At 40.2% G+C, this 24,742-nt stretch overlaps 1 protein-coding gene across 3 annotated transcripts in view; it reads left to right on the top strand.

The window, feature by feature from the left end:
• The window catches only part of MCU (mitochondrial calcium uniporter), a 151,420-nt gene that overhangs the window by 89,130 nt on the left and 37,548 nt on the right, over nucleotides 1–24,742 (top strand). The gene's annotated exons all lie outside the window — the stretch shown is intronic.

Here is a 24,742-nt window from a genome sequence, read left to right as displayed (position 1 = left end):
CTATTTTGGGAGCCCCAAGAATATAATTTTTAATTCATAAATATTTCTTGCATATTCCAATCATGTTGCTGTTTGGTGTCCAGAGTCGCCTCACTTTTGTATAGCATATAAAATTTGATATAAAAATAAATAAAATTTATCTTTAATATCTTCATTGTAGTCTCTGTTCCCTGTAAAAGGTAAAGGGTAAAGGTAAAGGTTCCCTCGCACATGCGTGCTAGTCGTTTCCGACTCTAGAGGCTGGTGCTCATCTCCGTTTCAAAGCCGAAGAGCCAGCGTTTGTCCGAGGACATCTCCGTGGTCATGTGGCCAGCATGACTAGACGCCAAAGGCGCACAGAACACTGTTACCTTCCCACCGTAGTGGTCCCTATTTTTCTACTTGCATTTTTACGTGCTTTCGAACTGCTAGGTTGGCAGAAGCTGGGACGAGTAACAGGCGCTCACTCTGTTACGCGGCACTCGGGATTCGACCCGCCAAACTGCCGATCTTCTGATCGACGAGCTCAGCGTCCTATCCCACTGAGCCACCGCGTCCCTTATCTGTTCCCTGTATTTTGTAGTAATTAAAACAGTCCTCACTGAGCTTTCTGCCAAGTCATTTTAGCAAATTATATTTGCAGTTGCTTGCAAAATAATTTGGTGTAATTCAAAATTCTACTATTTATGAAAGATTACTCTGGGACGGCGATGAGAATCGCCTCAGACAATTGTTATGAAATGAAAAGAAAAATGAAAGCTCCAGCTGGTAAGATTCCACACCAGTGCCGACAAATTGGGATGTTACAGGTGGCAAAAATAATATTTCCATGGCTGTCATCTTTACTTGTAAAATGAAATTGTTCTTTGCTAGCAGGCTTTTAGGTTTATTGTTTTGCCTTGGCAGAGGGGATAGTGTTAGGCAACTTGAAAGCAACTTTTGTTCCTCCAGAATGGGGGAGACCGGTAAGATTTATGAACTTTTGAACTGCTTTTATCTATAATTCTGTTAAGTTATTGTTCCCGTTTCAAAGAGAAGAGGGGAAAAAACATCCAAATTTTATGCACTGTTAAAGCTATATTAGTTAAAGGCTCTGTGTGACAGGTTTCGTGTTATAGTCAGTTATGCTGTAATAGCTGAAAAAGTTGTACTGTTACAGTTTCCAACTGCAAAGAATAGGATTAAAATGGATTGCAAGATGAGAAGATCAGGCTTTTGTGCAAAATCAGTACTGCATTTATCTTTGTTCCATGTTCTTTTGGCTGGATATCTTTAAAGAATAAAAAAGAAGGGGGGTTTTCTTGAAGAAAGTGTATCTATCTGTCACTTTAAGACTTGTGGGACTTCAACTCCCAGAATCCCCCAGCCAACCATGCTGGCTGGTGAAGTCTGGGAGTTGACGTCCACAGGTCTTAAAGTTGCCAAGATTGGATGCTCCTGATTTAAATGATACATCTGTAAATAGAAGCATTGCCTGGTGCCGTTACTAACTTGAATAGTATAAATTAGTTTTTTATGGTATTAAAATTGTTAATTTGCTACTTTTAAGTTCTTTTACAATTTGACACTGAAAGAACCCAGTTAAAAACCCAGTTAAAGAAAGCGAAAGAACCCAGTTTAAAATGTTCAGCTTTTATTTATCATTAAATATAAAAAACGTGGCATGAAATTTTGCAATTGTTTTTTTCTGGAAGCTAGTACATTAGAACTCTGCAGTAAAACCAGCAAGCATGAAAAGTTTGATGAATTATGTACAAGTAGCAAGTGAAGTGGCATTTATCAATATCCTTTGCAATCTTTTTCCACAATAACTGATGGTTAGAGGAAGCAAGCTATGTTTAGCAACTTGCATCGAGCATGATTTTTATCCTGTATTTGCAGAGCCTGTTGCTGTTCATTTCTTGGTTTTGTGAAAATATCCAGTGTCAACATTCAATGCATCTCTAGAGGCTGCTAGAGAAACAAAGATAATTAGGGGATTGGAGGCTAAACCGTACAATGAATGGTTACAGGAAGTGGGTATGTCTAGTCCAGGGGTAGGCAACCTCGGCTCTTTTGTGACTCATGGACTTCAAATAGCTGGCTCAGGAATTCTGGGAGCTGAAGTCCATGAGTCATAAAAGAGCCGAGGTTGCCTACCCCTGGTCTAGTCTAACAAATAGAAGGACTAGGAGTGACATGATAGCAGTCATCCAATACAGAGGGGCTCTTACAAAGAAGAGGGAATCAATCTCTTCTCCAAAGCACCTGAGGACAAGACAAGAAGTAATGGATGGAAGCTTAACAAAGAGAGAATTCAACCTAGAATTTAGGAGAAATTTTCCTGTCAGTGAGAACAATTAATCAACGGAGTGGATTGCTTCCAGAGGTTCTGGGTGCTCTTAAGAAGAGAGGCTTTTACGAAGAAATTGAACGGCCATTTGTCTCAAATGGTGTAGGTTCTCCTGTTTGAGCAGACAGTTGGACTAGAACAGGGGTCCCCAACCCCCGGTCTGTGGCATGCCAGAAACCGGTCCGTGCAAACAAGCGAAGCCCCATCCAGAGGATGCAGGCAACACACAAAACCACACCCTCTATGGTCCACGAAAAAACCTCTCTCCACAGAACCAGTCCAGGGCGGTCTTGTCAATGTTATCTGGGAAGAGTTTGATTCTGTGACCCCTGAGGAAGTGGACAGGATTATGGGGAGGTTGAGCTCCACCACATGTTTATTGGACCCGTGCCCTTCTTGGCTGGTCTATGCAGCTCGGGAGGGGACACGAGGCTGGTTCCAGGCGGTTATATCTGCTTCTCTGAGTGAGGGTAATTTCCCCGCCGTCTTGAAGGAGGCGGTGGTGAGACCTCTCCTCAAGAAGCCTGCCTTGGACCCAGCTGTGTTGAATAACTTTCGTCCGGTCTCCAACCTTCGCTTTCTTGCGAAGGTTGTTGAGAGTGTGGTGGCGCATCAGCTCCCCCTGGTTCTGGATGAAGCGGATTATCTAGACCCGTCCCAATCGGGTTTCAGGCCCGGGTACAGCACGGAGACGGCATTGGTCGCTCTGGTGAATGATCTCTGGAGGGCCCGGGACAGGGGATATTCCTCTGTCCTAGTCCTATTAGACCTCTCGGCGGCTTTCGATACCATCGACCATGGTATCCTGCTGCGGCGTCTCAGGGGATTGGGAGTGGGAGGCACGGTTCTTCGGTGGTTCTCCTCCTATCTCCTGGGACGCTCGCAGTCAGTGTTGGCAGGAGGGCAGAGGTCGACCCCAAGGTCTCTCGTTTGTGGAGTTCCTCAGGGGTCGGTCCTTTCGCCTCTCCTGTTCAACATCTACATGAAACCGCTGGGTGAGATCATTCGTGGTTTTGGAGTTGGGTATCATCAGTACGCCGATGATACCCAGCTTTTCATTTCGACCCCAAACTACCCCAGTGATGCCCTCGACGTGATGTCCCGTTGCCTGGAGGCGGTTCGGGTCTGGATGGGGAGGAACAGTCTTCAGCTCAACCCTGACAAGACTGAGTGGCTGTGCATTCCGGCATCCCGGGACATTCAGAATATTCCACCTCTTTCTATGGGGGGTGAGTTTTTACCCCCCGTAGATAGGGTTTGCAACTTGGGAGTCCTCCTAGATTCGCGGCTTACTTGGAAGAGGGGGGCTTTCGCCCAGGTTCGCCTGGTGCGCCAGTTGCGGCCCTATCTGGACCGGGATGCCCTGTGTACGGTCACTCATGCGCTCGTGACCTCTCGTCTGGACTACTGCAATGCTCTTTACATGGGGCTTCCCTTGAAGACCACTCGGAGGCTCCAACTAGTACAGAATGCAGCCGCGAGAGTTGTCTTGGGAGTTTCCCGGTACTCCCATGTTACACCTTTGCTCCGCGAGCTGCATTGGTTGCCAGTTGTCTTCCAGGTGAGATTCAAGGTTTTGGTAATGGTCTTTAAGTCCCTACATGGCATGGGTCCAGAGTACCTCAGGGACCACCTGCTGCCGGCATCAACTTCCCTCCGCCCTGTGCGTTCCCACAGAGAGGGCCTCCTCAGGGTGCCTCCGGTCAGAGAATGTCGGCTGGTGGCCCCCAGGGGGAGGGCCTTCTCTGTGGGCGCTCCGGCTTTATGGAACCAGCTGCCGGTCGAGCTCCGGATGGCACCAGACCTTCGCTCCTTCCGACGCAGTCTGAAGACCCATTTATTTGAACAAGCTGGCCTGGCCTGATGGGGGATGTTAGGATTTTTAATGGGGTTTTTATACTGTTATTGTTTTTATCTGGGCGATTATTTAATTCCTTTTAATTTTTGTATTCTCTATTTATATGTGCCCTGTTCACCACCCTGAGTCCTTCGGGAGAAGGGCGGTATACAAATTTAATAAAAGTAAAAAAAGTAAAAAAGTAAAAGGTTGGGGACCTCTGGACTAGAAGACCTCCAAGGTTCCTTCCAATTCTGTTATTCTTTATTCTATTCTGTACTTTGCGCTGGCAGTCCTAAAGGAAGGCGTATCTGTACATGTACATATCTGTGCTGATGATGGGGATAATTTTGCAAAAGGTATGTAAACCATCCCAAAGATGCAATGGCTTTAACAGCTCCAAGCACCTGTTCTGGATGCTTTGCACCATCCCCATGAAAGCTTTAATCTGCTGTTCCTTCCACAGAAGGACATTCTCAACATTTCTCTGGATAACTTCTTACCATAAGCCCATGTGGTGTGAAGTATGGTGAGTTGCAGTAACAAATAACATAGCTGCATGTCTTTTAGAGCTAGCAAAGCAAACAGTCGTAGTAGGGGGGGGGTGCCAAAAATTCTTTATTTCATTTTGCTCTTCCAGTTAGGTCAGGGGTAGGCAACCTCGGCTCTTTTATGACTCTTGGATTTCAACTCCCAGAATTCTGGGAGTTGAAGTCCATGAGTCATAAAAGAGCCGAGGTTGCCTACCCCTGATCTAGGCCTTTCTCTGGGAAATTCTCGTCACTGCTATTCCAGATGCACATTCCCTCACAATACCTAAGCATCAAACCATTTTTCAAGCTAGGAACAGGTTCTGGTTTCGGATGGGGGATTCCCGAACGTCACATAGATAACTGCTAGGGCTAAGAGGCATTTAGCATCTGAGGGATCATTGTCACTCTTCACCCCCCAATCCATTTCCAGATAACCCTTGTTGCAAGGTATGGATTAAACGACTTCTCTTCAGTGTTCGCAATTGGAGAAAGTAAAAGTAAAAGTAAAGGGTGGATATTTTAGTGTGATAGGCTGGATTATATTTTATCAAATTGTGCAGGGCTAACCAAGGTATCGCCAGAAAGATCACTACTTCTTAAAAATAAAAATATAGTTCATGTACTAGCAACTTATATATAGGTAGTCCTCAACTTAACAACAGTCATTTAGTGACTGGCACTGAAAAAAGTGGCTTATGACTGGTTTTCTAACTTATGATGGTTGCAGCATCCCCATGATCAAAATTCAGACACTTGGCAACGGACTCATAATTGAGGATGATTGCAGGGTTCCAGGGATCACCTCTGACAACCTTCTGAGCAGCAAAGTCAATAGAGAAGCCAGATTCACTTAACAACCCTTTTACTAACTTAATGAAGGCGGTAAGTCACTTAACACAGCAGTCCCAACAGTGGCATAGCGTGGGTTGTCAGCACCCGGGGCAAGGCAAGTAATTTGCGCCCCCTAACCCGTGGATTTTAGCACTCGAGTCTCTTCCACTAGATTAGTTAAAGAAACCCTTACCCCCTAAGCACATGTATTGATAGTCCCTCGCTCTCTCTCTGCACCGCACTGCACGTCTGGCACCCCCCCTCCACAGTGGGCGGCGACCCGGCGGCTCAGATCGGATTCGCACAGCCAGCACTGCAGTGAGAGAGAGTGAGTGAGCCAGGCAGGGGCAGAGAGCTGCGAGTGTGAGCGCGCCCCCCCAGATGTTGCACCCGGTGCGGCCGGCCCCCCCTACACCCCCCACGCTACGCCGCTGGTCCCCAACCTTTGTGGCTTGGCAGCCCAGCTGAGGGGAAGAGGGGAGCTGGGCCATGCAAGTGGTGGGCTGGCACACGCGCGCATGCACACGCAGCTCAACTTACGTACAGTGGCCTGGGGTGCGCACATGTGCACATCCATGTGTGCCATCCCGCTACTTGTGTAAGTCAAGCTGCGCATGTGCGCACCGGCCTGTGCTTGTGCAGCCCAGTTTTGAATAGGCCATGGCTCGGTATGGGGCCACAGCCCAGGGGTTGGGAACCCTTGACTTATCAAAGGTGGCAAGAAAGGTTGTAAATGGAGTAAAATTCCCTTAAGAAATGTCTCCCTTAGCAAAAAAAAAAAAAACAACACACAAAAAAAACTTGTGGTTGTAATGAAGCACATAATGCTCCATCACTGGAAATTGGACAGCCAATTGTATGTCTGGTGTGGGGTCTCTTGCTGGACTAGAAGACCACCGAAGTTCTTCTAGCTCTGTTGTTCTGTATTCTATAAGTTGTCATCTTACCAGCAATGGTACGAGGAGAGGGGAATGTTGTGCTAACCTGTGCTGTGCAGTAATGAATCAGTGTTATGCAGTTGTATTACTAATCTCAAAGGGCAATGGAACAGCGCCCAGAGAAATCCATAACTGTTAGTCACTCAGAGTTGTGCAACTTTTAAGGGATTGAACTGAGAATATTTATTTAATTTATTTATTTATTTAATTAAATTTCTATACCGCCCTATTCCCGAAGGACTCTATTCCCGAATAGACACCGGTTTGTAGGAAGAGAATGTGAAATCATGGGATTTGGTTCTATCTCCCCTCTGGTGGACACCCACCGTAAGGCTCTGAAATAAGTGCATTTTGTGTGACAGGTTGCACCAATTTATCACATTCCTCTGAATCCTCTGACATTGTCTCTCTGTGCAACAACACATTGTTGTTTTTTCACAGGGGAAAAGACGGCGGTCTTTTTACCATGTTTTCCTGCTTCGGCAATCATTGAGATAAGATTGGAAGTAGATAAGGAGGAAGTGTTTATTTTTTCTTTGCAGCTAATTCTTTGCAGCTAATTCACCATCATAGAAAGCAACACAAAATATGATTTCACGTGATGTGCAAACTTTGCTACTGTGTACGGAAGATTAAAGAAAGCGGCCCAACTCCTGTCTCAGGTAAAGTTAAATTTTTAGAGTAAGCTAGATTCGGCTGCTTGTTTTGCCTTTTTTTTTTTTTTTTTTTGCAAAACCAAGAAAAATGAAACACAGGCTATGCTCTGTTTCCAAATTCTCAATAGAAAAATAATTTACCCCAAGTAGGGCACTTGGTGGGCAAATGAATCCATTGTCATTAGTGGTCCATATTTATGTGAGACGTTGTTGTTAGCTGCGAAGTCGTGTCCGGCCCATCGCGACCCTATGGACAATGTTCCTCCAGGCCTTCCTGTCCTCTACCATCTTCTGGAGTCCATCTAAGCTCACACCTACTGCTTCAGTGACTCCATCCAGCCACCTCATTCTCTGTCTTCCTTATGTGAGACAGCAGGGCCTAATTAGAGCACTATTCTGTATGAACAGGCCGAAGGCTGATATTAAGCACAGAAATGTCTTAAATAAATAATAAACAAACCTTTCCACAACACAACGAGAGCAAACCCTGTGTAAAATTCTTGCCATCTTGCTAAACATTGAATCGACGGAGGAAGCACTGTATTTAGCTTCTCTTGCTATTTCATAGTCTACTTTTAACTGAAGAGAATTGGCGGTTTTTTCCCTGAGAAAATATCTTCGAGTAACATTTACCTGAAAATATGTTCAAATGTAACAAAACGGTAACTAAGGGCATCCTAAAGGCGCTTTTTTTTCAAAAGGCAACTGGACTTTCTTTGCTTTTCCTTGAAGACGTTTCGCTTCTCATCCAAGAAGCTTCTTCCATTCTGACTCAGTCAAAATGGAAGAAGCTTCTTGGATGACAAGCCAAACGTCTTCAAGGAAAAGCAATGAAAGTCCAGTTGCCTTTTGAAAAAAAAAAAGCGCCTTTGGGACAACCGTGACATGGATGACTGAGAATTTGTATAGCCATGTAACTAAGGGCAATGGCTGTTACATAGAGAAGCAGCGGGGGACTGGCTTAATTGATCATATCATTATTATTTATTTATTATTATTATTATTATTATTTATTATTTATTATATTTGTATACCGCCCTTCTCCTGAAGGACTCAGGGCGGTGAACAGGGCACATATAAAATGCAAAATACAAAAGTTAAAAGAGAATTAAACAGAGCCCAAGCTAAAACAATAAATAATAGTATAAAAAACCCACAATAAAAACCCCAACACATCCCCCATCAAGCCAGGCCAGCTTGTTCAAATAAATAGGTCTTCAGATCGCATCGGAAGGAGCGAAGGTCAGGCGCCGTCCGGAGCTCAACCGGCAACTGATTCCATAAGTCCGGGGCGCCCACAGAGAAGGCCCTCCCCCTGGGGGCCACCAGCCGACATTCTCTGACCGGTGGCACCCTGAGGAGGCCCTCTCTGTGGGAACGCACAGGGCGGAGGGAAGTTGACGCCGGCAGCAGGTGATCCCCGAGGTACTCTGGACCCATGCCATGTAGGGCCTTGAAAACCATTACCAAAACCTTGAATATCATTGCCAGTTATATTTCCATCAGTTTTTCCACTTGCTATTTAACACAGCCACATCCCCAGATTTCAATTAAACGTATAAAGAACTTTGTATTTAACCCAGCTACATCCCCAGGTTTCAAGTAAACTTACCGGTATTGTGCCCCAAATCAATTGCAAGGTCATTCCAGTAGGTTGGGAATATTTCTAATGTCAACTAATTTTTGAGGCCTGCGAGTGTTAAATTTGAAATCATAATTTAAAGATAAACCTAATTAAACCACAAAACAAATTTTATGTTCCCATGGGGATAATTGAATAACTATTTTTTTGCAATTAGAACAATATATGTGGAAGAAAGTTTCCATCAAAAAGTTTGCTTTTTAATGTTGTTTTTTAGGTGGCCAAGTTTACTAACATAGTTTAGATACACTTGGCTTGATAAGATTTGCTTTTAACTTAATATAAAATCCTACCATAAATGTTTATTTCTTTTTTTGAAGGGAAACATTTCCTTGCCGCAGACTTGAATTTCAGAATGCCATTGTATAGTCTTGATGCTTTTATTTGATTTGTCTTCTCTGTGAATGGTTGTCAAATTGATATATTAATGTACTTGAGTATATACTACCATAGGGAACTCTTATGTTTTTCAGTTTTGTATCTTCAGCTTGCATTTATTTTTTGTTAATATTTTACTACTTTAGTAAACAATATTGACAAATACCATAAAAAATTTTCAGAACTGGAAATAACTATTAATAACCTTCATTTCTACACACATAATCCTTCCTACAGGGGTTTATCAAAACATGTTTAAATAAGCTGTCTCTTTGGGATTCCCATATCTCATGGTTGAATGTTATTATCCAAAGCTCTTTAAAGAAATCTTGTGTACCGAGCAGATTTTGTTAAAAAGAAGCTGTATGAATGAAATGTGAAAAATGAATCAGATCGAGTGCAAGCCCACTCACCCTCTGTTTACATTGCTTGTTTTCCTATTTCTGCAACAGAAGTGGCATCAGCATCAGAATGAATAAAATCTTTTACCAAGTCAGTTTTTGCAGAATTAAAACTGGGAGACTATTTGGTATTAATGGGATCCCTTACATTTCATGTTTAAGCCCTGCCAATATGTGCATCTTGGAATGCATAATTTGCTAATATCCAAGCTGTTGCAAAGTGTTCTGTTGTCAGTTGTTTCCAACTCCTTGTGCCCCAAGTGACAACATTTTGTACAGGTTGGTCTAAAGAAGGGGTAGGCAACCTTGGCTCTTTTATGAGCATGGCTGGCTCACCAATTCTGGGAGTTGAAGTCCACGAGTCATAAAAGAGCCAAGGTTGCCTACCTGTGGTCTAAAGAATATTCTGCATGGCTCTTACTTGAAAGAATTACTTTTGATTTGAAGGAGCACTGTAGCTGGTTGGATTTTTCTCCAACTGTGATCTGCCACCTGCCCATCTATTTGTAGCTTGAAAGCAGATTTGGCCCATAGGCTGTAACTTGCTGACACCTAGTCTAAAACAAAACAGAATAATAATAAGTCAGAAGAGACCTTGGAGGTCTTCTAGTCCAACCCCCTACTCCAGGGGTGTCAAACTCAATTTCATTGAGGGCCGCATCAGCACTGCGGTTGCCCTCAAGGGGCCGAGTGGGTGTGGCCTAGGTGGGCGTGGCCTAGGTGGGCGTGGCCTACTGGGTGGGCATGGCTAGAGTGCGTATGGCCTACTGGGTGGGCGTGGCCAGCTCTACATCGTTCACATCAAGGGTGCCTATGGGGGCCCGGGCAGGAGTGGGACAGATCTGAGGGTCTCTGGCAGAAGGAGGGTCTCTGGGCCAGGGCCAAGGCAGTGGGGGCCGTTCCCTCACTGTTTCCAGGATGGCTTCGCGGGCCACATGAAACCACTTCACGAGCCGTATCCGGCCCCCGGGCCTTGTGTTTGACATGTCTGCCCTACTCTAACAGGAAACCCTATTCCGCTTCAGACAAATGGCTGTCCAATCTTTCCTTAAAACTTCCAGCGTCCACAACCTCTGGAGGCAGGTCATTCCACTGATTAATAGTTCTAATTGTTAGGAAATTTATCTTTAGTTCTAGGTTGATTCTCTCCTTGATTAGTTTCCATCCATTGCTTCTTCTCCTGCCTTCAGGTGCTTTGGAGAATTGATTGAGTCCCTCTTCTTTGTGACAGCTCTTAGAGATTGGAACATTGCTATCATGTCACCCCTAGTCCTACCCTTCGTTAAACTAGACACACCCATTTTCTGCAACCGTTTTTCTTATGTTTTAGCCTTCAATCCCCTAATCATCTTTGTTGCTCTTCTCTGCACTCTTTCTAGTTTGTAACATTTTATTGGATTATAGAACAAAATGCTAAAATACGAAAGCGAATAGTAGTACACACAATGAGGAGGGAAAAGGGAAAGAAAAGAAAAGGCATTGACTTCTGACTTCCTCTATTGCAGTAGAATGAAGCATTAACACTGATCCTCAACTTTTTACTTGGCCACAGTAGTATAAACTAGCCATTTCTATAGCATTTCATTTTTTCCCACCTCAAGCACAAAAGCACTCTCCATGTAGAAACAAAAGTACTTATATTCTTTTCTTTAATGAAAACAGTCAATTTAACCATCTCTGTCAACTCCATCAGCTTCTGTAGCCATTCGTCCACAGTGGGAATTGAAATGTCCTTCCGTTTCTGTGCATACAATAGTCTTGCTGCCGTCAACATATATAAGATCAAAGTTCCATTTTTTTTCATCTTCATCTTTACTTTAAGAATTTTCTGTATTAGGATATGAATCCTACTCCGGTATTTTTTTGCTTTATCACATGTCCACCATAAGTGTTAAAAGGTCCCTTCTTTACATTTACATTTCCAACATTCATTTGAAATACCTTTATACATTCTAGATAACTTATGTGGTGTTAAATACCAGCGATACATCATCTTACAACATTTTTCTTTTAAATTATAATTTAATGTGGATCTTAAGCTTTTCGTCCACATATTCTCCCATTGTTCCAGCATCACATTATATCCAAAGTTCCTTGCCCACTGAATCATACTTCTCTGCACTCTTTCTAGAGTTGCAACATCTTTTTTATATCATGGAGACCAAAGCTGCATGCAGTATTCCAAGTGTCCAACAATTCAGCATAGCTGACAAACTGAAAAATATAACTTTTCAGTGAGGTCTTGCAAAATTCATTAGTTTGCTTAAGATAATTCCATTGAAGTCAATATAAGTTCAAAGAGTTATCAGTGGTCTGTTCTGTTCTGGATCCAATCCATTAATTAGTGGTCCAAGGACTAACTGAGGTTTTAAATAAATTTATAAATTTGATGTACTTTCAACAGTAGATGTAGACTGAGTACAGAAATAGTAATTTTACATTTCTTTATACTCTTGCTTATAAAATTTAAACAGGCTGCATTCATGTAAGGAATGCAGTGTTCATATACAGTATGTATAAAATGCAGAACTTGGTTATAGCGTTTTTGGTGGTTTCTGAAGATAAACACAAGTATTAATGGGTGTTTCTGAAAAGGATCTATTCATTTTCAGGATAAAAAATATTTGCAGTAGGCTATTTATACATATGTTTATCTATTCATCATATACTTATGTAAATACAGATTTATTTTACAACTTATCTACTTTTAATTTTCTTCCCTTATTTCCCTCTCTCTGAAACATACTGTTAACAGGATGTAGATATAAAGCATACTTTTATAGTTTAATTGTAAACTATTTATTAAAAATTACAAACTCTTTAATTGTTAAATCCTAATTTGTTGTTTTGGGGTTAACACTTGACTCAATGTTTATCTTACTGTTTTCCTTCAAGGGAGATCACCTACATCACCTACATCATCTACATCACCTACAGCCAATGATGGAATTATCTATCAGAGAACTTCTAGGTCAGGGGTCTTCAAACTTGGCAACTTTAAGAGTTGTGGACTTCAACTCCCAGAATTCCTCAGCCAACCAGGGCTGGCTGAGGAATTCTGGAAGTTGAAGTCCATAAGTCTTAAAGTTGCCAAGTTTGAAGACCGCTATTCTAGGTCAATAACAGTTCTTTTAACTGCAATTCCTCTCTAGCCTGTGTCTTCCAATCTAGTCCCTCACAGCATCCAAACACTTCCACATAACCCAGAGGGCAGTTATGCAAGCACGCACACACGCGCGTGTACACACACACACACACACACACAAACAAATAATGGACTAGAGAAAGAACTGAAATTTTGAACCAGGTGTGTCATTTTGAAAGGTGTGTTTTATTTTTTTAAAGCTTAGGGAAGGTTTTTTTTAAAAAAAAATAGGTAGGTAGTAAATATAGGAAAGGTAATGATGAGAAAAGGAAGGAAATATTAGAAATTATTTCATTTTGCACCATTGGAATGACTTTGTTAATTTAATTATTCATTCTCCTTATGTTTTACAATGAAATCTAGAATCAAAATTAAAACCTTAGATACCAAAATTTATTTAAGAAGCAGTTACAGTCATTTCATTTATAGTTACAAATTCTAAATCTTACCTCACTTTTCCAGATCCGAACAAGCTATTTATGTTAAAATCATTCTGATTTAAACTGTAATACTTCATAAATATTAGCAAAATATCATTTGTTATTTATGAATGCCTTTAATGATGTATTGAAGCTTAATTTAATCTTCAGTTTCCAGGGAGTATATTCCACTGGATTCACAGAGAGCTTCTTTGGTGTTGATATCAGAAAGATCATACTGTTAGATAAAGCAACTTCAGAGATTCAATTTAGTAGTGACTGTAGGAATTATTGCTTCAGAAATAACTGGAAGTGGGTGTACATAGCCTGATAGCACAACACAATTTTTTAACTTGAGATAACAGATTCCTTAGTGAAAGGCCTAAAGTTTTGATAAGAGGATACCTTGTTGTTGTTAGTTGCCTACTGCTTCAGTGACTCCATCTAGCCACCTCATTCTCTGTCGTCCCCTTCTTCTCTTGCCCTCAACCTTTCCCAGCATTAGGCTCTTCTCCAGTGAGTCCTTCCTTCTCATTAGGTGGCCAAAGTATTTGACTTTCAACTTCAGGATCTGGCCTTCTAAAAAGCAGTCAGGGTTGTTCTCCTCTAGGACTGACCGGTTTGATCGCCTTGCAGTCCAAGGGACTCGCAGGAGTCTTCTCCAGCACCATAGTTCAAAGAGGATACCTACCTATTTCTAATTATTATTAGTTTGATTTTTCTCCAGCAAATCATAGTACTAAATATGACATATCTCAGAGGGAGCAACAGAAGCTTGCTGGGCAAATAATTAACACTAGGTATATTTCAAAGAACAAGTCATTAAATATCTTTAATGTGCTTGTAATCTTTTTCAGAAATACAGTTATCTCTCCTATTAAACATTTCTTAAGGCCCCTTAACCAGGTTCATTACTAGTTCTACTTTTTAATAAGAAGAATAAACATTTTAAGATGTAGTTTGCAAAACCCATCTGAACAGTTATGTAAACTAGGCTTACTCCAGTGTTTGATTGGTGTGGTCCTTGCCAGCTGTACTGTAATATACTTAAGAAAAAGAGAAGTGAATGTTCAAACTGATTAGCCGGCTCTGCCTGCAATTAGGGCTCAAGGCATTGAACTACAGAATGAACATGTACTGATTTTCATGTGCTTTTATCAGCCTGTTTCAAAAAGAAGGGGGGAAGTATTTTCAAGATTTCTTTCCTAAAAAACTAAACTAATACATCCCTAAAAGGGCGGGAATAAATGCGTACTGGTAGTCTCAACTTACGACCACAATTGGGGATGTAATTTCAGGAAAACCATAAAAAAACACATTGCAAATTGTGGTCATATGACCACAGGATGAGTCATAAATACCAGCCAATTGCCAAGCTTCTGAAATGTGATCATGTGATGGGGCGGCCCATGTAACTTCGAGAATAGATCAAAAATAGCTTTTTAAAAGTCCATCATAATTTTGAACGGTCATTAAGCAATGAGTTGTAAGTCGAGGACTTACAGAATAAAAATTCATAGGGTTTTTTTTTACTCATCAAATCAACGTGTTCACAGACGCGTTCTATTATGTATGACTGCCAGTCAACCAATGAACTAGTTAATTAGTGAAACTTACTAGTGGAATTATGATGGTTTTGTCAATTTTCAATCCTTTATTGCCCTTTGTCTTGCATACAGAAATAATGTTGTCTTGGTTTGCGTTAGGCTGGGTGAGGTAGACATGTTCTTCATTTATTCCTGTTGTATTTAATGTTACTTTTACATTTGTGAAGAATTCATCATCATCAAAACTTTATTTGGTCATAGACCAGCATGTAGAATGCAGAAATCGCAGTTAGTTAAAATAAAATACAAGCGAATATATTTTATATATACATATTAAAAACTGCTATTAAAAACTGCTAAAATATCTTAAGGGTGCCGCCAGTCAGGGAATGCCGACTGGTGGCCCCCAGGGGGAGGGCCTTCTCTGTGGGCGCTCCGGCATTATGGAACCAACTGCCGGTGGAGCTCCGGATGGCATCAGACCTCCGAACTTTCCGTCGTGACCTGAAGACCCACCTATTTGAAATGGCTGGTCTGGCCTGACGGGGGATTATGGGTTTTAATTTGTTGTTTTAGATTTGTATTACTGTTTTTAACTGGGCATGGGTTTAATCTTTTTTAATTTTTGTATTGTCTTTTTTATATATGCCCTGTGAACCGCCCTGAGTCCCTACCAAGGAGAAGGGTGGTATACAAATTAAATAAAACTTGAAACTTGAAACTTGAAACTTAAGAGCAGTTAGAATCACTCCTACAGTAAAATGCAGATTACTGAGCTGTGGGAGAGAGTTGGAATCAGATTGATCTGATAAAAGCATTTTATCATGACCAGACTATTTAATAAAAAGTGGACATAATAACTCCTGATGTGCTCCTGAGTAGGGAGGAGAATAGAGCATAATGTGTTCCAACAATTCAATCCAACAGTTCAACCACAGCATGTGTGCAGTCTTTGTTTGAACGGATTTTCCTTCCTTCAATAACGATTGTGAAGAATTCTAGTTCATTTTCATTTTTTTATACATCTACTTGAATCTGGAGGATGTTGCACTCTGCAGCAAATAAGGAGCAGCTGGAGAGTTTTAGTACTATCCATTCTAGTTCAGTTTAGCTTTGTTGTTAGTAGTGGTTTCAATAGCAAAAGCACTTAGACTTATATGCCGCTTCACAGTGCTTTATACAGCCCTCTCTAAGCGGTTTACAGAGTTGGCACATTGCCCCCAACAATCCAGGTCCTCATTTTAAAGACCTCGGAAGGATGGAAGGCTGAGTCACCCTTGAGCTGGTCAGGATTGAAGGAATCGAACTCCTGGCAGTGAGCAGAGTCAGCCTGCAATACTGCATTCTAACCACCACACCACCACAGCTCCTCAATATTTTTATGGTTGGTTTTTGTCTTTTTGTGCTTTTTAAAATATCTATAGGATAGTTAGCATTTCATGCTTTGATTTCAAGGTACCTTCTGATTTTAGGTGTGCATTGTTGATTATTTTAAGTATTTGCATAGTCAGAAGTGCACCTCCGCTATCATCGGTCGAACAGTTTTTCAGCCATGTTATTTGTGCCATTTTCCATCTATGTATTGCAATTTGGCCTTTACCAAATATAACAAGGGCATCTTCCATGCATGAAAGACATAGCAGCTCATTAGTGAAACCTGACTAAAGAGTTGTAGTATGGTGTAGCACAACAGCATACCTCAGCTGTTTTAAGGTTGAGTTTATCCTGATGAGCATGTGGGGGAGAGGGAAAGAGTATGTGTAAAATAACCTATTATTTAGAGCCAGGCTATATAGATAGAGGATTGTATGAGTTGTTTGAACACTTTCATTTTTCAACAATTACTAACAAGCCTTTGCTGGAGAAATTTTGTACTTATGTTGTTGAGTAGAAGTGAAAAATGTAGCTTGGGGTTGCCATGTAGCAATGCTGGAATTTTCTGACTTTCAGTTGAGTTTTATGGTGGTCGGTGGCCTGCACATATGTCTCTCAAGCTTGATTTTGCTGATGGAGATCTTTCATTGTGTTACTAAGTAATATTATCAACATCTTTCTTGGGGCAGAGTTTTAAAAGAGAAGGCTGTGAGTTAAAGCTGAAACAGCATTGCAATCTGGTTTTAAACAGAAATTAAGGACATTTTTACTACATATATTGCCAGAATTTATAAAGTATAAGTTCAAATAAAGTGAGGAGAACTGACTATGTAAATTACATTGTAGGTTCTCCTGTTTTACATATAATCCAAAGTACTCTGTGTTCAGTCTTTGCTTACTGTTCAACTTTTATTTGTTGCGGTTTTCATTTATTTTCATTTATTTTTTTATTTTAATTCCATTTATATCCCGCCCTTCTCCGAAGACTCAGGGCGGCTTACAAGCTTAGCAGTAGCCTTCATTCTATGTATATGCCTGCTTATTAGGGCTTTCACACACACCCCCAAGTGGCATTATTACAAAGTCAGCTTAATTGCCCCCAACAATCTGGGTCCTCATTTTACCTACCTCAGAAGTATGGAAGGCTTAGTCAACCTTGAGCCTGGTGGGATGCGGACCCGCACTAATTGCAGGCAGCTGGTGTTACTTAAGGAGGCATTAGCCCACTGCTCCACCAAGGCTCTACCTTGCATACAGGTAGTCCTCAACTTACAATCATTCATTTAATGACCATTGAAAGATACAGTGGCACTGAAAAAAGTGACATGACCGGTCCTCACACAACCATTGCAGCATTCCCCATAGTCACGTGATCCAACCATTACTTAAAAAACAGATTATGTATGAATTTAGAAGTAACACGGGCTTTCTGTTTTAAAATTCATTCACAAGAACATTTCTGAATTAGGGGACAGTTATTTCAATGAGTAGAGGACAGGAAGGCCTGGAGGAACATTGTCCATAGGGTCGCGATGGGTCGGAAAATGACTTCGCAACTAACAGCAACAACAACATTTCAATGAGTATGATATTCATTACTTCCTCAGTATCCAACTATATTATTTCTCTGTGGTGAAGCTTGTGGCTCTTTATACATTCCCTTTTTTGGGAAAGTGTAGTGTGCAGTATTTCTGAATATCTTTGAATAAACTGGGATGTTTTGTGTGTGTTTCATCTCTAATCTGATACTGATTCTGTTTTGGGCTGATAAAAAGAATGGGAATCTTGATAGCAACAAGTTACATCTCTTTGAATATGTGAATTAAAAAATGGAGAGTACAAAAGGACTATTAGGTTTTTATTTATTTGTTTGTTGAATTTATTTGCTGCCCATTTCATAGTCTCATGTTTTTTTTTCCTTTTAGATACAGTTTTTCAAATCATAGGAAGTAATTAGAGAGTCCTTGCCAAAATCTTGTTCATTATTGTCCACTCTAAATTGCCTATGTTTAATGATAAACATTTTTATTTTTATCCTTTAAAGGACAGGCTTGTGGTAGTTTTAGTCAAGTTTTATTTATAGTTCCACAGAGCAAAGTTTTCTTAGATTCTTTTCTTGTGTTTATGGCAAAATATGACCAAAGCATCCCTATTTATATTTTCTATTTTCTGGCCACCTGTCATTTACTTATTTGAATCTTGTTTGATTAATTAACTAATCTGTTGCATTTTGGAAAAAAAATATTATGAAGTACGAAGCTATAAGAATCCTATCTCAATGAAATACAACTCTTTCACATTTTGTAAAACTACCACCTCACTGGCTTTTATGCCATAAATAAGTTTAAGTGAAGGAAGAAAACTTTGATTCTTGCTGTAATTTGGAGAAAGATTTATAGCAGACATGTCAAACACAAGGCCCGGGGGCCGGATCCGGCTCGCGAAGTGGTTTCATGCGGCCCGCGAAGCCATCCTGGAAACAGTGAGGGAACAGCCCCCACTGCCTTGGCCCTGGCCCAGAGACCCTCCTTCTGCCAGAGACCCTCAGATCTGTCCCACTCCTGCCCAGGCCCCCATAAGCACCCTTGATGCGAACGATGTAGAGCTGGCCATGCCCACCCAGTAGGCCATACGCACTCTAGCCATGCCCACCCAGTAGGCCACGCCCACCCTGGCCATACCCACCCGGCCCCCTGAGGGCAACTGCAATGCTGATGCGGCCCTCAATGAAATTGAGTTTGACACCCCTGATTTATAGGAAACTAAGTAACTTCAAGAGCCAGTTTGGTGTAGTCATTAAGGCATCAGCTAGAAACTGGGAGACTGTGAGTTCTAGTCCCACATTAGGCACAGAGCCAGTTGAATGACCTTGGGCTAGTCCAGGGGTAGACAACCTTGGCTCTTTTTTCACTCGTGGACTTCATCTCCCAGAATTCCTGACCTGGCTCAGGAATTCTGGGAGTTGAAGTCCACGAGTCATAAAAGAGCCAAGGTTGCCTATCCCTGGGCTAGTCCCTTTCTCTCAGCCCTAGGAAAGAGGTAATGGCAGACCACTTTTGGAAAACCTTGCTTAGAAAACCAAAGGGATCTGTCCAGGCTGTATCTAAAAACTAGACAAGACTGAACAGAAGGGGGGGGGGAAGTACACTTCATTTGACTGTAATCCAAGGGAACCATAACCATAATTCTTGGTTGTTAACGAAGTAGAAGCCTTCTTTAGGGAGAATAGGATATGCAGCAAGGACATATTCCCTTTCCATGCACAGATGTTATAGCAGCTCATTAGTGAAGGTTGACTGACCACTGCAACTGTGATGCAGAGCAGCCTAAGCCAGCTATTTTAGGATTGAGTTTTTCCTGGCGAGCATGTGGAAGAGAAAGAATGTATGTAAAAATAAGTTGTTTAGACTCAGGATATAAGTGACGGATTGTATGAGCTGCATGCACATTATTATTTTTCAGTGACTTAGAGAAGGAAGCTCACCAATGCCATCTGCGATAAGCCACAAAATGATATCAGGCGTATCGTGGCATTGTGGCACAAATTACATTATTTAGATCAGGATCAACACCATCATCCCGATTGACTTCAACCCACCTCGGCAGATGCCTTTGAATGTTGTATTTTGGGATGCTGGTGTAGTCTCCTGTCACACCAAAAGCTAATAAAGCATTCAAACCATCTGCAATGCTGTTTGAACAGAAAGGAGTGTATTTCTGGAATTAACTTGTTTTTCTGCTTCATATCAGAAGTCACATCTTGGGGGGGAAAAAAACTTTAGGGCAGGTGTGTCCTACCTTGGTAACTTTAAGACTTGTGAACTTTAATTCCCATGCTGGCTGAGGAATTCTGGGAGTTGAAGTCCACAAGTCTTAAAGTTGCCAAAGGACACCCTACTCTAGGGGTTTCTGTAACAGTAAAGGTTTATTTCATCAAGTCACATAAAACTAATGATCACTTTACTTCCATCCATGGAACTTAATTTTATTATTATTTGGGGGGAGATATTAATGAGATTGTTACTTTCCCATAGCCATTAATGGATTTTTTTTCAACACCTGGAGGGAATGAGGTTATGCTTACCCCAATCATGATGTCAAGGATAATTAAAATAATATCAGATTTAAAATTAAAATGTTTTCCATTGTCCTCGGAGTCAAGTTTATGTAAAAATATTTGAATTTCCCAATATTTATCTAGTGAACTAACTTTCTACCCAGATGAATATTATTGGCGGCCCAAGTATAACACATGCGTAGATAAATGTATATATTATTAGAATTGAAGGGGCTTTTCTGCTGATGGGAAAGGATTAGAGAAATTAAAAAGAAAAGTAGAGGCAATGATTCTGCAAAGCCAAACTTCATTACAGTTGTTTTAAGTTAAGAGTCTTCAAACGTGGCTCTTTTATGATTTGTGGACTTCAACTCCCAGAATTCCTCAGCCAGGCAAGTTTGAAGACCCCTGCTTTAAGTGTTACAAGGTGATGAAATAACTGTCTAAAGGAGAGGGGGAAGTTAAGAGACATCCCAGCATGGAGCATCTCCAAGGGATGAAATGTCATAGAACAGACTAGGGAAGCCTTATCTGCTGGTTCCCAAGGGAATGCAGCCAGTCAGGTGAGATTCTTGTAACATAGTTGATCAACAATAAAGACACTGCTTTGGCCTATTCATGAGGCTGACTTTGTGACTAATGCATACTCGTGTTTGTTTCTTTTGGCAATAATAGACAAGTGATTGCTGCTGCTTTGTTCCAGGATATGTTTTAAACTCCAGTTCTAGCCTACAGCTGTGGAATTTCCCAGTGGTTTTACCACTGACTATTCAAAACTATCCCAGGTGTTGCTTCTTGTTGGTATAGTAGTGAATTAATGCTTATGTGTGATGAAAACAGTGAACAGTAACTCTGTGTACGGTAATTGGTGGAAAGACTGAAAGTTGACTTTATTTATTTAGGTGGTGGAAAATATAATTCAATGCCATCTTTAAGAGAAATTTTATAAATGATGGAAAAATGATCACAGGTCCCCTCTATAAATTCAGTGCAGTTTTTCACAGCAATAGGAAAATGTCCACCTATGTGACCCTTTCAAGTGATTCTGAAAGTTGGTAAAAAAAAGTAAACTTTTTTTAAAAAGTTATATATATATATTTGTTTTCTGAGGTTTTCACGGGCGTTTGTATGTATCTTTGGTCATTCGGGTTTTTTCCCACGTAAAATTGGAGGTATCAGGGCAACGTTTCGACGAAATCTCATCCGTCATCCTCAGGCTGGTGACTTCAGCTTCGTTCTTCTGGGAGAAGTGTGTGATAGTGGCTGTTTTTTTCTTTTTTAAACTGATTTTGTATATGTAACATCTTTGTTAAGGCTAAAAGGCTAGCAATGATATTTTATTCATAAGTAGTATTCTTAAATAATGAATGGAAAATATGTAGTGCTATGAACTTTTGCTCCTAGTTTTGACTTTAGCCCAGAACTAGGAAAAAATGGGCAACACCCAAGAAATGAACAGTAAACAAGTAAATTTAGTTATATAAAAAATATTTGATGTGTATGTAGGTCAGAGACTGAGAAAGAAGAATAAATCCCTGGAAATCCAGAACCTGGTTTAGATGTTGAAAGAATCATAAGAGAAGAGGGCTCAAAATAGGGTAAATAATAAGGTTCTGTGCAAGTGTAGGTCCTTGAATAAGTCAAAATGTTTAATTTGCGTTTTCTTACCACAAATAAAATACAGAAATTCAGTCCACTGCTTATAAACAAAACAATGCAGAACCTTTGGTATATTATTCAGTCTGCATTTCCACATACGGTAGTCCATGATATAAGCCTATTTTAGACTTAACAATCGCTACTAAAATTTTTCTACTTCCTAAATATGATTGTTACATCACTTTGTCATTACATGTTACAGTCTTTAAAGCATTTCTTTCCATCAATGAGCGACATGCTTTTGATGTATGTATTCTTTAGCATTATGGATTTGCATGAGTTCACTATATGCAGGGCTTTTTTTGTCATAGAACGCTCAGAACTGAGTTCCGGCACCTTTTTTGGATGGAACATTGTAGAGTAGGCAAGGCGGGTTGTACGATATGTGTGAGTTCCGGCACCTTTTTCTTTTACAAAAAAAGCACTGCTTATATGCCTGATCCATCTGTTTCCACATCAACCTGAGCTGTTTTAAATATATATACACACTCCAAAACATGCATTTATCTACAAAATATAAATTCTTTGCTGTTATAAGAACTCTGTTTCTTGACTGTTACTGTTAATCTCCTTAGCTACTATCTGTCTTTATTTATTTTACTGAATGTTTCTGCTGTTTTAATGTTTTTAATTGTTTTATCATTTTAGAATTGTAAGCTGCCCAGAATCACTTGGTTGAGTTGGGTGGCTATAGAAATTGAATAAGTAAACAAATAAATAAACATTTTGGTATATCTTTTTAAAGGAAACTTGAGTTATAAAATTCAGAGTATAAAATACAAGAAGAGCCATTATATTGTCCAGAACAGTCTGTTTAAAACTGTGATGTATTCCAACCTTTAAGTGTGCTTGAACTTAGCTAACTAGATATAAAAGTGTTTTTTTCTCTCGTGTGAATCTAAATATTGTGTCTAGTGTAACTTTAAAGCATCTTTAACTAGTGCTGTATTAGTCATCAGATTTTTTTCAGGGTGCTTCAGGTAGTTTTCCACCATTATCAGGCAAAAGATAATGTACAGGAAATTGTCTCTTTTCCTTCATAACAGATTTGCTCTGAAAAAGAAAAATCAAAGCATTAGAGAAAATTGTGAACATTCATAAATGATAAATGGTATCATTTGCTCTTATCATCTGTCTTCTGAGTGTACCATTGATTCCATGTTGATGTAACATCCACAACAGTATTAATTGTCATTAAAAAGCTTTTTAAGGCCAATCTATTTTAAAAAATTTAAATGTGATTCACAAAAATACATTGATGGCTTATATCTGACAGAATATATTGAGTGCGCCAAATAAAAGATAATTTCTGTTTTTTATTCCACCATTTCAACAACTAAATGCAATTTATTTTAATATCACCCAAGAGGAACACTCTTTAGACTCAGAGACTCTAATGTTACATAAGGATGTTCCTGAAGCAAATTACACTGTGAATAATAATGTAACATTGTATATAATGCTCAAGACATTAAATTATATTATTACATTGTCTCATTCACTACTCACTTAAAAGCACCTGCCATATTATAATCATTAATATTTCTGGGCATGCATCTAAGAATGGTTTATAACTTCACTTTCTCTATTATTCTTTGTTTTAGTTGGTTTTTTTAATGTATTTATTAACTGGTTTTAGCTCTGTTGTACAGTACCCAGAATCCCTTGTTGCTTACATAAAAGTTGTCAGTGTGCCTAGAAATATTTTATAATGATGACTAATTGTCTGAAATCAGAGTAAAATAGATGGATTCCGTCACCGGAATGGGCCAACTCACCACAGCGAAGCTGCCATGGGCCAACTCACCACGGGACAATTCAACAAGATTCAAGGTGCTGGTAATGACCTATAAAGCTCTAAATGGCTTGGGTCCGGATTATCTAAGGGAACACCTGCTGCCGGCATCAGCTTCCCATCGTCCTGTGCGCTCCCACAGGGAGGGCCTTCTTAGGGTACCGCCGGTTAAGGAATGCCGGCGGGTTGTCCCCAGGGGAAGGGCGTTCTCTGTGGGCGCACCGGCCCTTTGGAACCAGCTTCCCACGGAGCTTAGGACCGCCCCCGACCTTCGCTCATTTCGTAGGGACTTGAAAACTTGGTTTTTTGAGTTGTCTGGCCCAGACTGAGGGGTTTTAATTTTTAATTAATGGGGTTTTAGTTAAGTTCAGGGATTAATTTAATCTTAGTTTTAATCGTTTTTAATTGTATATGATGTATTTTAACTTTTAATTTTCCCTGTAAACCGCCCTGAGTCCTACGGGAATAGGGCGGTATATAAATTTAAATATAAATAAATAAATAAATAAATAAATAAATAAATAAATAAATAAATAACAATTCAATTTAATTATTTAAGATAATGTAAACATTATTTTAATTTTTGTCATTCACATTTCCTTTTGCATCCTTTCTTTAATGATTCTATTGTACCATTTCTTCGATATTAGTGTAACTCTTGTCCCGCAGCAAATTATCCTGCGGTGAGTTGATCGCGGCAAGTAGTTCCACTGCAAGTTGGCCGAGGTGAGTTGGCGGCAACAAGTTGGCCACAGTGATGCACATTGTCTCTTCAGTTCTGTCTCTTACTGTATATTATGGTTAGATCTTATTTAAGGTAGCTCTCCAAAATATCTCTAAGAAACCTTTATTAGAAAGGGATATAAAATTAACGAATCAGTCAAGTAGGAAATTACTAGAGCTTGTGTTTTTTAAAAAGTATTTGGGGGGCAAGTAGCAACACACACATGATCTCTGTCTAGCTCTTTTTTAAAAAAGGAACTTTCTCTGGCTTTGTGCTGAAATTTTGGAAGTCAGTAAAAGATGATGTTTCTTTTAGGGAGTTGCAGATTGATGTTATATCGGTGAATGGTCAACATACTAGCTGGGAAATTTCTGGGAGTTGAAGTCCATATATGTTAAACTTGTCAACTTTGAAAAACACAGCATTATACAAATGCTCCTCAATGTGTGTGTGTGTGTGTGCGTGCGTGCACCCACACACAGACACACAAATACT

This window comes from Vipera ursinii (assembly GCF_947247035.1).
Source record: "Vipera ursinii genome assembly, chromosome: 5".
In the NCBI taxonomy this organism is placed as follows: domain Eukaryota; kingdom Metazoa; phylum Chordata; class Lepidosauria; order Squamata; family Viperidae; genus Vipera; species Vipera ursinii.
The sequence above is the reverse complement of the archived record's forward strand: the minus strand, read 5'-3'. Positions and strand labels throughout refer to the sequence as shown.